The sequence below is a fragment of the Leguminivora glycinivorella genome, chromosome 21 (assembly GCF_023078275.1).
Source record: "Leguminivora glycinivorella isolate SPB_JAAS2020 chromosome 21, LegGlyc_1.1, whole genome shotgun sequence".
Lineage (NCBI taxonomy): Eukaryota > Metazoa > Arthropoda > Insecta > Lepidoptera > Tortricidae > Leguminivora > Leguminivora glycinivorella.
This window is the reverse complement of record NC_062991.1, coordinates 3,590,542-3,600,746: the sequence shown is the minus strand read 5'-3', so window position 1 is coordinate 3,600,746 and position 10,205 is coordinate 3,590,542. Positions and strand designations below refer to the sequence as shown.

General features: G+C 34.3%; 1 pseudogene; it reads left to right on the top strand.

Moving 5' to 3' along the window:
• Positions 1–312: 312 nt before the first annotated feature.
• LOC125237547 overlaps positions 313–10,205 on the top strand; it is a 31,660-nt pseudogene continuing 21,767 nt past the window's right edge.

Sequence of the window (10,205 nt, the reverse complement as noted above, 5' to 3'; positions counted from 1 at the left end):
TGCACTTGACGGATGGATTTTACATAAATATTTGTAAATCATAAGATGTTTATGATAAAGATCCGGCTACAAAATGGGAATCAAGATTCCCTGTAGCCGGTTACGAAATTTTGGCTACCAAACGGTATTAAGCCACAAAAAGCTCAACTGCGCCAACTCTATAACTTTGATAGTAAATGAAAAGACCTTGGAAAAAAAAGAAAGTGAACGAAGAAAGAACACGTGACACATTACCGCGTAAGTCACATCACTAGCGTTACGTAACCGCCATCGATGCACCGGCTCAGTCTACAGTATGCCGGGGAGAAATCGACCGACTCGATTACTTTCCCCTCACTATTTTGGCGCGAATTCGAAGTTTTGTCTGTGGTTGTAATTTTAAATTAATTCATTTTATTAATCAATACAGTGGCTTTAAATGTGAAATAAAATTTTTTTTGTGACTAAATATGTAGTTTGGTGTGCAAAATGGATTACTTGTGTATGAATACGTGAATTTTTGTAAGCATTAAAAAAAAGAAGAACAAGAGTATGTTGCAAATTTCTCCGAATAAAATAGTTTATTTTATTTTACTATTTAAGTAACATAGACAGTATAGCGTCGCTTCTTTCGGCAATATTTTCGCCAGCAGTATTACCGGAAAAAAATAATTAATAAGTGTCCCCCTAAAACGGTGTGTCGGTGGTAAAGAAACTTAGACCAAAATTATAACATTAAACAATTTTTTCTTGTCTTACGCTCTACCAATGCCATTTTAATCCAACATTTGTTTGGGTGAAACAAGTTTTAATTATTATTAAGAAACAGAGTGAATTCAACTGAATGTCTTTCTAGATCTAGAATGTAAGATAAATAAAATAAATAAATATTGGGGGACACCTACACAAATCAACCTAGTCCCAAAATAAGCAAAGCTTGTATTATTATAAATTAAAAAGTACCTACATTCAGTTACATGATCTTACTTTCGAAAACATACCAATAATAATCTCATTAAAATCTCTTCTGGCCTTACTCTAACTCAGCGGTTCTCAAACTTATTTTCCCATGGAACCCTTTTGGAAAGCAAAATATCTGACGGAACCCTTAAATTAAATAAATTAAAAACAATAGTTTATTGCGAACTTTACTTTACTACGTCTTAATCATAATAGTAAAATCTAATCACTAGATTCTAATGTGATGCAACTGTTTTTAGGGTTCCGTAGTCAACAAGGAACCCTTATAGTTTCGCCATGTCTGTCTGTCCGTCCGTCCGTCCGTCCGTCCGTCCGTCCGTCCGTCCGTCCGTCCGTCCGTCCGTCCGCGGATAATCTCAGTAACCGTAAGCACTAGAAAGCTGAAATTTGGTACCAATATGTACATCAATCACGCCAACAAAGTGCAAAAATAAAAAATGAAAAAAAATGTTTTATTAGGGTACTCCCCCTACATGTAAAGTGGGGGCTGATATTTTTTTTCTTTCCAACCCCAACGTGTGATATATTGTTGGATAGGTATTTAAAAATGAATAAGGGTTTACTAAGATCGTTTTTTGATAATATTAATATTTTCGGAAATAATCGCTCCTAAAGGAAAAAAAAGTGCGTCCCCCCCCTCTAACTTTTGAACCATATGTTTAAAAAATATGAAAAAAATCACAAAAGTGTAGCGCAGCTTTCTGAGTACGCAATGGTTAAATAACACGAGACTGTTTAGGTATAATTAAGATATATTAAGAAACGTGCATCCTAAAGTAAACAAACAAATCAAGTGACATGATATTGTCATGCAGACAAAAATAAGAACAGGCGAAATATAAAATTCAAATACTATGTAACATAGACATGCTTGCTTAACAGTAACATAATAGGTAACATGCAAATAGTAAGATTATAATAATACAATTACATTTAAATCTAACAAAAAGTAGAACTTTATAAAGACTTTCTAGGAAAATTGTTTTGAACTTGATAGGAGAGTTTTTGAAAAATAGAAAAACTACGGAACCCTACACTGAGCGTGGCCCGACATCAGTTTTTATTTTTACAATTGGCCTTTGGTTTTATGGAAGAGAGTTGAAGTCGCATATCAGTCAACCAAAATTCACACGGAGCCCCTAGAGAGGATTTGCGGAGCCCTAGGGCTCCGCGGAGCACACTTTGAGTATGGCTGCTCTAACTATTACTCTGAGAAGATCCTTCCCTTACCCTTCGGGTTGGAAGGTCAGATGGCAGTCGCTTTCGTAAAAACTAGTTCCTACGCCAAATCTTGGGATTAGTTGTCAAAGCGGACCCCAGGTTCCCATGAGCCGCAAATGGCGAGGAGGAAATGCCGAGGATAACAGCGAGGAGGATGATGACATCATAGAGAAGATACTCATCACCTGATCGAAATGTAGACGTATTCTTTGATGTTCTAGAAAAACTGTTAAATAGAATAAAAGCAAAAAGTTACAAGCATATTGTTATCGCCGGTGATTTTAATTTCAATAAATTTCAAAATTCACCAAACTACGAAAGGCTTAGTAATAATATGCTTGAGTTTAATCTTCACCAACACATAGATGTACCCACTAGAACAACAACGAATACAGCTTCCTGTATTGATTTTATATTTTCTAACTACAATAACTGTAATGTGTATGTAGAAGACGAGGGTCTCTCCGACCATAAATGCCTGATATATAAATTTAAGCTAAACACGATAACCTTTAACAACACCTACATTGTTAAACGTATTTTCAACACAAATAACATTCAAAAATTTAAAGCTGCACTAAATATAAACTGGGAAAATATTTTAATCCACCATGAAAACATTAACGCCAATTATAACATCTTCCATTATCACTTAACAAAATTACTGAATGAGTCATTTCCACTGAAAAAAACTAAATTAAATAGTTGCAAAAAAACTTGGCTTACTAAAGGGCTGAAAATATCATGTCTTCATAAAAGACAGCTTAAAATAATTGTAAACCAAAGCAATGACCATGTATTAAAATCCCATTTTAAATCATACTCCAAAATACTCCAAAAATGTATAAAAATGGCAAAGAAACTAAATTACATACAAAAAATAGAAAAAGCTGAAAACAAAACTAAGACCATGTGGAATGTAATCAAAAATATTACTGGAAAAAATGTTCAAACGCGTCACAAAAATATTGAATTAAAATTTCAAAATGATAAAGTTGAATGCCCACAAACTATAGCCAACACGTTTAACGAATACTTTGCAACAGTAGGACAAAATGATGGGACACGCGACCACAGCGGTCGCCATGGCCCAAACCCTGCCGTGAACTCCATCTTTCTTCACCCGGTAACCGAGCAAGAAGTCCACAACATCATTCAAAACCTCCCTAATAAACACAGTTGCGGGTTTGACGAAATCCCCCCCATCCTAATCAAGGCTTGCAACCATGAGTTAACCCCACCCATAACGTCGTTAATCAACCAGTCTTTTAACGAATGTTGTTTCCCTGATAAACTAAAAATAGCCTCCATCAAACCTATCCCTAAAAAAGGTGGCAAATTATATGATCTCACCAATTATAGACCCATTGCCCTTCTACCAACCATATCAAAAATATTTGAGAGATGCATGGCAGATCGGATCAATGCATTTCTAGAAAAATATAACCTACTAGACAAAAATCAATTCGGATTCCGAAAGAAACGATCGACCACTCTAGCCATTTACAACTACATACAACATATAACTAGAAAATATAAAAAACAAAAACTATTCCATAGGCCTACTGTTAGATATTTCCAAAGCGTACGATCGAGTATCGCACCCAATCTTATTAAAAAAACTATATGAAATTGGCATCCGAGGCAACGCGTACAAGTGGTTCCAATCTTATCTTAAAAATAGACAGCAATTCGTACAAATCGAACACCAATGTAAAAACTCAGGTCATCTGCAAAAAGTAAAATCTAAATGGCTAACTGTCAATACTTCCATTCCACAAGGCAGCGTACTGGGCTGTGTGTTATTTTTAATTTATATAAACGATCTCCCAAAGATTACCAACAGTAAATGCATAGTATTCGCGGATGACATCTCCCTCTTATTTAGTCATGATAATAACTCGAATAATTACTCTCATATTATACACACTTTTTATAACATATCAGACTGGCTTTTAGATCACAATTTGATCATAAATCGAGCAAAAACAAAAATTATACAATTTAGACCTCATCAAAAACGACCAACCGACATGACAACACTTTTACAGGACCTAAACATCAAAGAAGAATCAGAATGTAATCTACTTGGAATCACAATTGACAATCACCTTGACTGGAAAAAACATGTAGCTATAGTAAAATCTAAATTATCGTCCTTCCTTTTTGCATTCAGCATTTTAAAGTCCAATACACACACCCAGTGCGCTCTGTCAGCATATTACGCTTATGCACAATCCTGGTTAAGATATGGACTATTATTGTGGGGTCATAGCAGCAACGCACATGAGTTATTTATAACACAAAAAAAATGCATCCGTATTCTTAGTAATATTCCCCAGGAACCGATTTTAGATATATACAGAAGAGGTCCTTACTATAGAGCTATACAGATATATAACAAGCTACCTCACCAGATAAAATGTGTAGATAAAACTTCCCTATTTACTACTAAGCTCAAGAATTTACTATTGAACAAGGCATATTACTCTATCCAAGAGTATATGGAAGATACACACTTATAATAAGCCTAATTAGTAATTAAGTTTAAATAGTATGTATTAAAAATTGCCATACCCCAGCAGGGTGCCATGTGATCCTATGTACCTATATGCAAACAACTTTGTAACCATGGTTCGCAATAAATGATTATCTTATCTTATCTAATTCCAAATAATATTTACCTTAGCATAATCCCTATTAGCTGAATTGAAACACTTAGCACAATCCCTATTAGTTGAATTGAAACAAACAGAATATTGGCTTCGGTTACCGCGACAATATTCGATAGTTTTATTTCATGAAACAGATAGGTTTTCCTAAACAGATCCCGTTCACGAATAGGACGGTATCTTAGCCATCCAATTTATTAAGAACAATTAAACGAAAAAAGCAACTACCAAGTCTCAGTCATACCTAACACATTTAAAGATGTAACAGGAAAGAGGTAAGTTGTCCATACAAACGTAAGCAAATATGCCGCCAAAATAGGTATGATATTCAAAATTTATAGCAATTAGAAAAAGAAACTAAAGAGTCTGACACAGATTAGGTATGTCAGAGTTGTTATTCAGATTCTCAAATTTCGTTAAATTTTGGAGGAAAAAGATCTTTTTGCAATATGTTGACGTGACTTCAAATCTCAGACGAGTTAGTATTTTTTCCACTTTTAAATAAATATAATTATGCTACTTAATTTATGAAAATCATAATATACCTAGGTATGACATGGTGTGTACGCCCATTGACGTTCGTTTGTGACAGTTATGACATCACGCCAGTAAATGACGACTTTGAATAAAAAAAGTCCCTAAAGTCAATTTTTTGCAACACTCACAGGATAAGACAAAATACACTCTTTTTTGGACAGTCGAGTAAAATAAAATACAATGAATTCATGGCGTTTAAATAAAAAGTTATTAAATCCACCTAGATTTCAATGTACCAAATTGAATGACTTTGAATACTCTGGAGTTGTAGCTTGTAGGTATCCATGGACGACAGAATCGAGGAAAGGTAAGTTGACAACAATTTCGATAGCACTGCATCTGTAAGGTTAAGTAATCGTCATAATTTCATCGGACGTTTAAAATAACATCTCCACCGGCGATGCTATCAAAATATATCTTAAGCTGACTGTAGTTTTTTACCATCAATCGACATAAAGGCCATTTTTCCAATAATTATTACTATATTACAATATTTAATATTATAAAGATGGGCTTTTATCCTTATATAAAGTCCTAATTTATTAGATGCAGATATTTTTACAGCTGATAGTACCTACTCGGTCTCTGAGTATATTAAACCGTGAAACATTATAGTTTTTACGATGTTTTTTTGGAGAAAACGGAAAAACAAATTTGCTACGTAAAAACACCCTGTTTATGTGATTATTAAATGAAAACTCATTGAACAGATTCTAGTACCTCTTTTACGTACCACTTAACTGTAACTGGCCACTTCAATGACATGTGCAGTTTTCCCGCCGAACCTTTACGACATTTACAACAAACAATTGTTGACATGACAGACAGTGTTATTGTGACATGTGATAATGCACATGATGATTTTTTTTAGACGAAATTATAATTAATTTTTTTGTTAGGAAAATGAAATCAAAAAAGTTACATGAAAAGATTTCTTAATTTATATTTAAAGTTAATTATTTTAATGTAAAGTATCATGTGTTAAAATATCTGCAACTAATAAATTAGGACCGTAAGTATATAGACAAGGCAAGCAAGGTAAAAAAAAAGTATAATTATTTTCATTTATCATTATCAATATTGAAAGTTCCTTTATTATATACCTAGTTGAATGCAATAGTTAGTATTATACACTAAACAGATTACTCGTAATTAAGTCAAACAATTTAGTCACAAAGAAAAGGAGCAATACACAAATAAATATCGGTCGCTAACTCCGATTCGTCCGTCCAAAGAGCTCAAATATTTGCCGCTTTTTTTTCTAGTGACGGAAGTAATTTAATAGAAAATAATTGTCACCTTTTTGCAATAAAACCTTTCCTGCTTTAACACTTATAATAATTATTTCCTTAAAAAACATAAAAGACTTTCTTGATTTCCCATAATCACTACGTGATTCTATTTGCAGAAAACAACCAGGAAATCTAGGTCCTTTTTCAAGTTCAAAGTGTTCGTTAAGAAAGGCTAAGATACCATTGTCACGGTTGTTGAACTTAACAGTCTACCACCAGACTGCTTAGAGCTTTCTTCGCTTGCAAATGATTGGTAGACAAAGGTCATTATAAGATGGCTAAATAACTAGCACCCAAGGTCAAGATCGGCTGAAGTTTATAACAGAAACGATCTGTTTGTTCTGGTTTAGTAGTGCAGTGGTGTCCAGTGAGTGATGTGGGTCAGATGAGATTATTTGTGAGTGATGTTATTTTTCACTTGGCAATATTTCCGGGAATGGGAAAATAATTAACCATTGGCAATATTTCCCGTTTTTATTGGGTGATTTTGATTATTGCACAGGAAAATTAATAAAGTATCTCAAGTAAATAAATACCTACTTATGTAGGGTAAAGAAATTCCTTTTTTTTTCGAAAAATAAACATAAATTGAAGATTTAAATAATAAACGCACTATCGTGAAATTCTCGAAACGGCTACCTATAAGTAACTTTTCAAGAAGGTTGATATTGTAAACAAAATATGTGTTTATTTGTTTAGTTAATCCTACTTGCACAATACTCTATTAAATGTTCTCTACTAGTCAACTGAAGGACTAAAAAAATCAGAATTAAAAATAGTTGAAATTTAAAATGCACTAAGAATAATAATTAAATGTATAGGTAATTTATTAAGTAACAAGTGTACGGAATGAAAGTGAGTGATTGAGACATAGTGTATTATATATAAGTATATTAGTATGTATATCAAAAAGTGTGCTATAAGTGCGAACACCGAAATCACCGAATTGATCAATTTGCGGCCATCTTTTTCCGCCACTAACTTTATAGCAAAGATAACTCGGAAACTACGGAAACCTCGGTAAGCAGCTCTCAAAAAAGTGGCTGTTGCTTGAATTGTTTTACGATTACGACGAATTCTTTAAATTGCCGTTGACACTTTAATAGTACGATAAATATGTGATAAATATAAATAAATATACATAAATATAAATAATTATAACTGTATACTATAATTATAATATAGTTTAACATAGGTATTGTTTAGTTTATACCAAATGAAATAAATATATTTTGAGTTTAATTATACACAATAATAACATAATATACTATTTAGTACTGACATGTAACGATCTGTTATGAAATAAATTTCATTTCATTTCATTTCATTTCATTTCTGCAAACGTAGCAAGCACACGTAGTGTGCAGCCCGCTGGTAAATTAGTCCATGTGGATCACGAACCAAATTTGATTTCTTTCTTAGGAGTTTGGAGTGACATAGTCTACAATAACCTAACCACAAAATTGAAATTTTGAAAAAACCCCGACCGCGACATAGTGGATCGATTTTCATAAAACATGGCTAAGAACACTCCCGACTAACAGCTTTCAAACAAAAAAAAGGAAATCGAAATCGGTTAATTCGTTCGGGAGCTACTGTGCCACAGATAGACACACAGACAGACAGACAGACAAACAAACAGACAGACAGACAGACAGACATACAGACAGACATACACACAGAGACGAATAGACACACACACAGACAGACACGTCAAACTTGTAACACCCCGTCGTTTTTGAGTCGGGGGTTAAAAATAGTTATTTGTTATACAAGGGGGCAAAGTTGTATTTTAACGCCGAGTGTGGAATTGAAAAAAGAACAAGTGAAAGGATTCTATAGTTGAACCACGAGCGAAGCGAGTGGTTCGAGAATAGAATCCTGAACTTGCGAGTTTTTTAACACACGAGAAGTAAAACCTACTGCACCTACTTAATCTTTCGGTTTAGCCCATGGTTGACTGGTAGAGAATGCCATCTGGCATTAAGTCCGCCAGTTGTACTTTTTTATATTGTGCAATAAAGTTTAAATAAATAAATAATAAATAAAATACATTTGCACCCGAGTGTAACACAACACTTTTCCCCTCACTATAGCGAGGACACTACAACGCAAAAAATGCGTTTATCACTGCTTCCAGTAGTTCCGCAGGTGGTAAATCATCTTTATTACTAGATTCACCTACTTTAATCAATTTCAAAGCAGTTAATTTGACTTTATTCAAGGTCAAATTACTTTACCCACTAGTGGATAAAATGCGTTTTTACCCGCTGGTATTAAAGGACAAAACATGTGTTTCCGAGCTAGTGAGGGGAAAATATGTTTCTTTGCGTAGTGACTGTATTGTCTGTATTTCTTTCATACAGGGAATGGCAATGTTTTGACTCCAGAGTGCAGCACTATCACAGATACTAATCCATAGAGTAACTTATAAATTAAACTTACTAACTAAACTTAAACTTAACGTAACTTGTAAATTATTTAATAAATATAAATATTGGGGGACACCTTACACAGATCAACCTAACCCCAAACTAATCAAAGCTTGTACTACGGGTGCTAGGCGACGATATACTTAATTACATAAATAAATACATACTTATATGCACAGAAAACCTCCATGACCCAGGAACAAATATCTGCTCATCACACATATAAATGCCCTTACCGGGTTTCGAACCCGGGATCTCGGCTTAGCAGGCAGGGTCACTACGCACTAGGCCAGACCGGTCTGGTTTAGGAAATATTTCACTCTGAAATTTTATCCATCATTTGTTTTCCCGCATGAACTAGCCGTAACCGAGTTCGATGTGTTGCTTTCCTGTCACACTTATGTGCGAATTTACAAGTGCGATAAGGGGGCAACAGTCGAACGAATATGGTTCGCTGTAGACGCTGTAGTCCCTCAGTTATGTGCTAGAGGCGACCTCTGAACGAAGTTTTGTTTAATATCTCTTGAATCTCTTCTCTGTAGGTCTAACACGCTACACCGTTTTCTCAGATTGCTTGTTAATCCTTGCTATTGGATTTCCATTCATAATTTTATATATCTTAGTAACTATCTTAGCCCTTGTGAAATCATTTAATTGTTCTTGTCTAATGATAAAGTACAAAGCTGTTTGAACTTCAAGATGACATAAAGTGGTCAAGAGCAGGTCAAATTACTTTTAATTAGCTAAGATAACTTCGACAGATAAAATCTAAAAAAAACGCACCTAAGAACCATAAAGAAAAGTTTATGCCCATTTAGATGGCGCCACACTACTCCTTTTAGTCGATGCTCCATTAGATCAATTTAAACACATACTCGTATGTCTCGTATCAAACAACGGACGTAAATTATCAAAACGAGGGTTCTAAATGTGATGACAGATAGCAGTCAATGTAATTAACAAATTTTACTTATTTTATGGTGGCGGGATAAGAATTTCACCACCCCCTTTCTTCCCGTGGGTGTCGTAGGAATCGACTGTGGGATATGGGTTAAATTGTGGCGTAGGCGAGAGGCTGGCAACCTGTCACT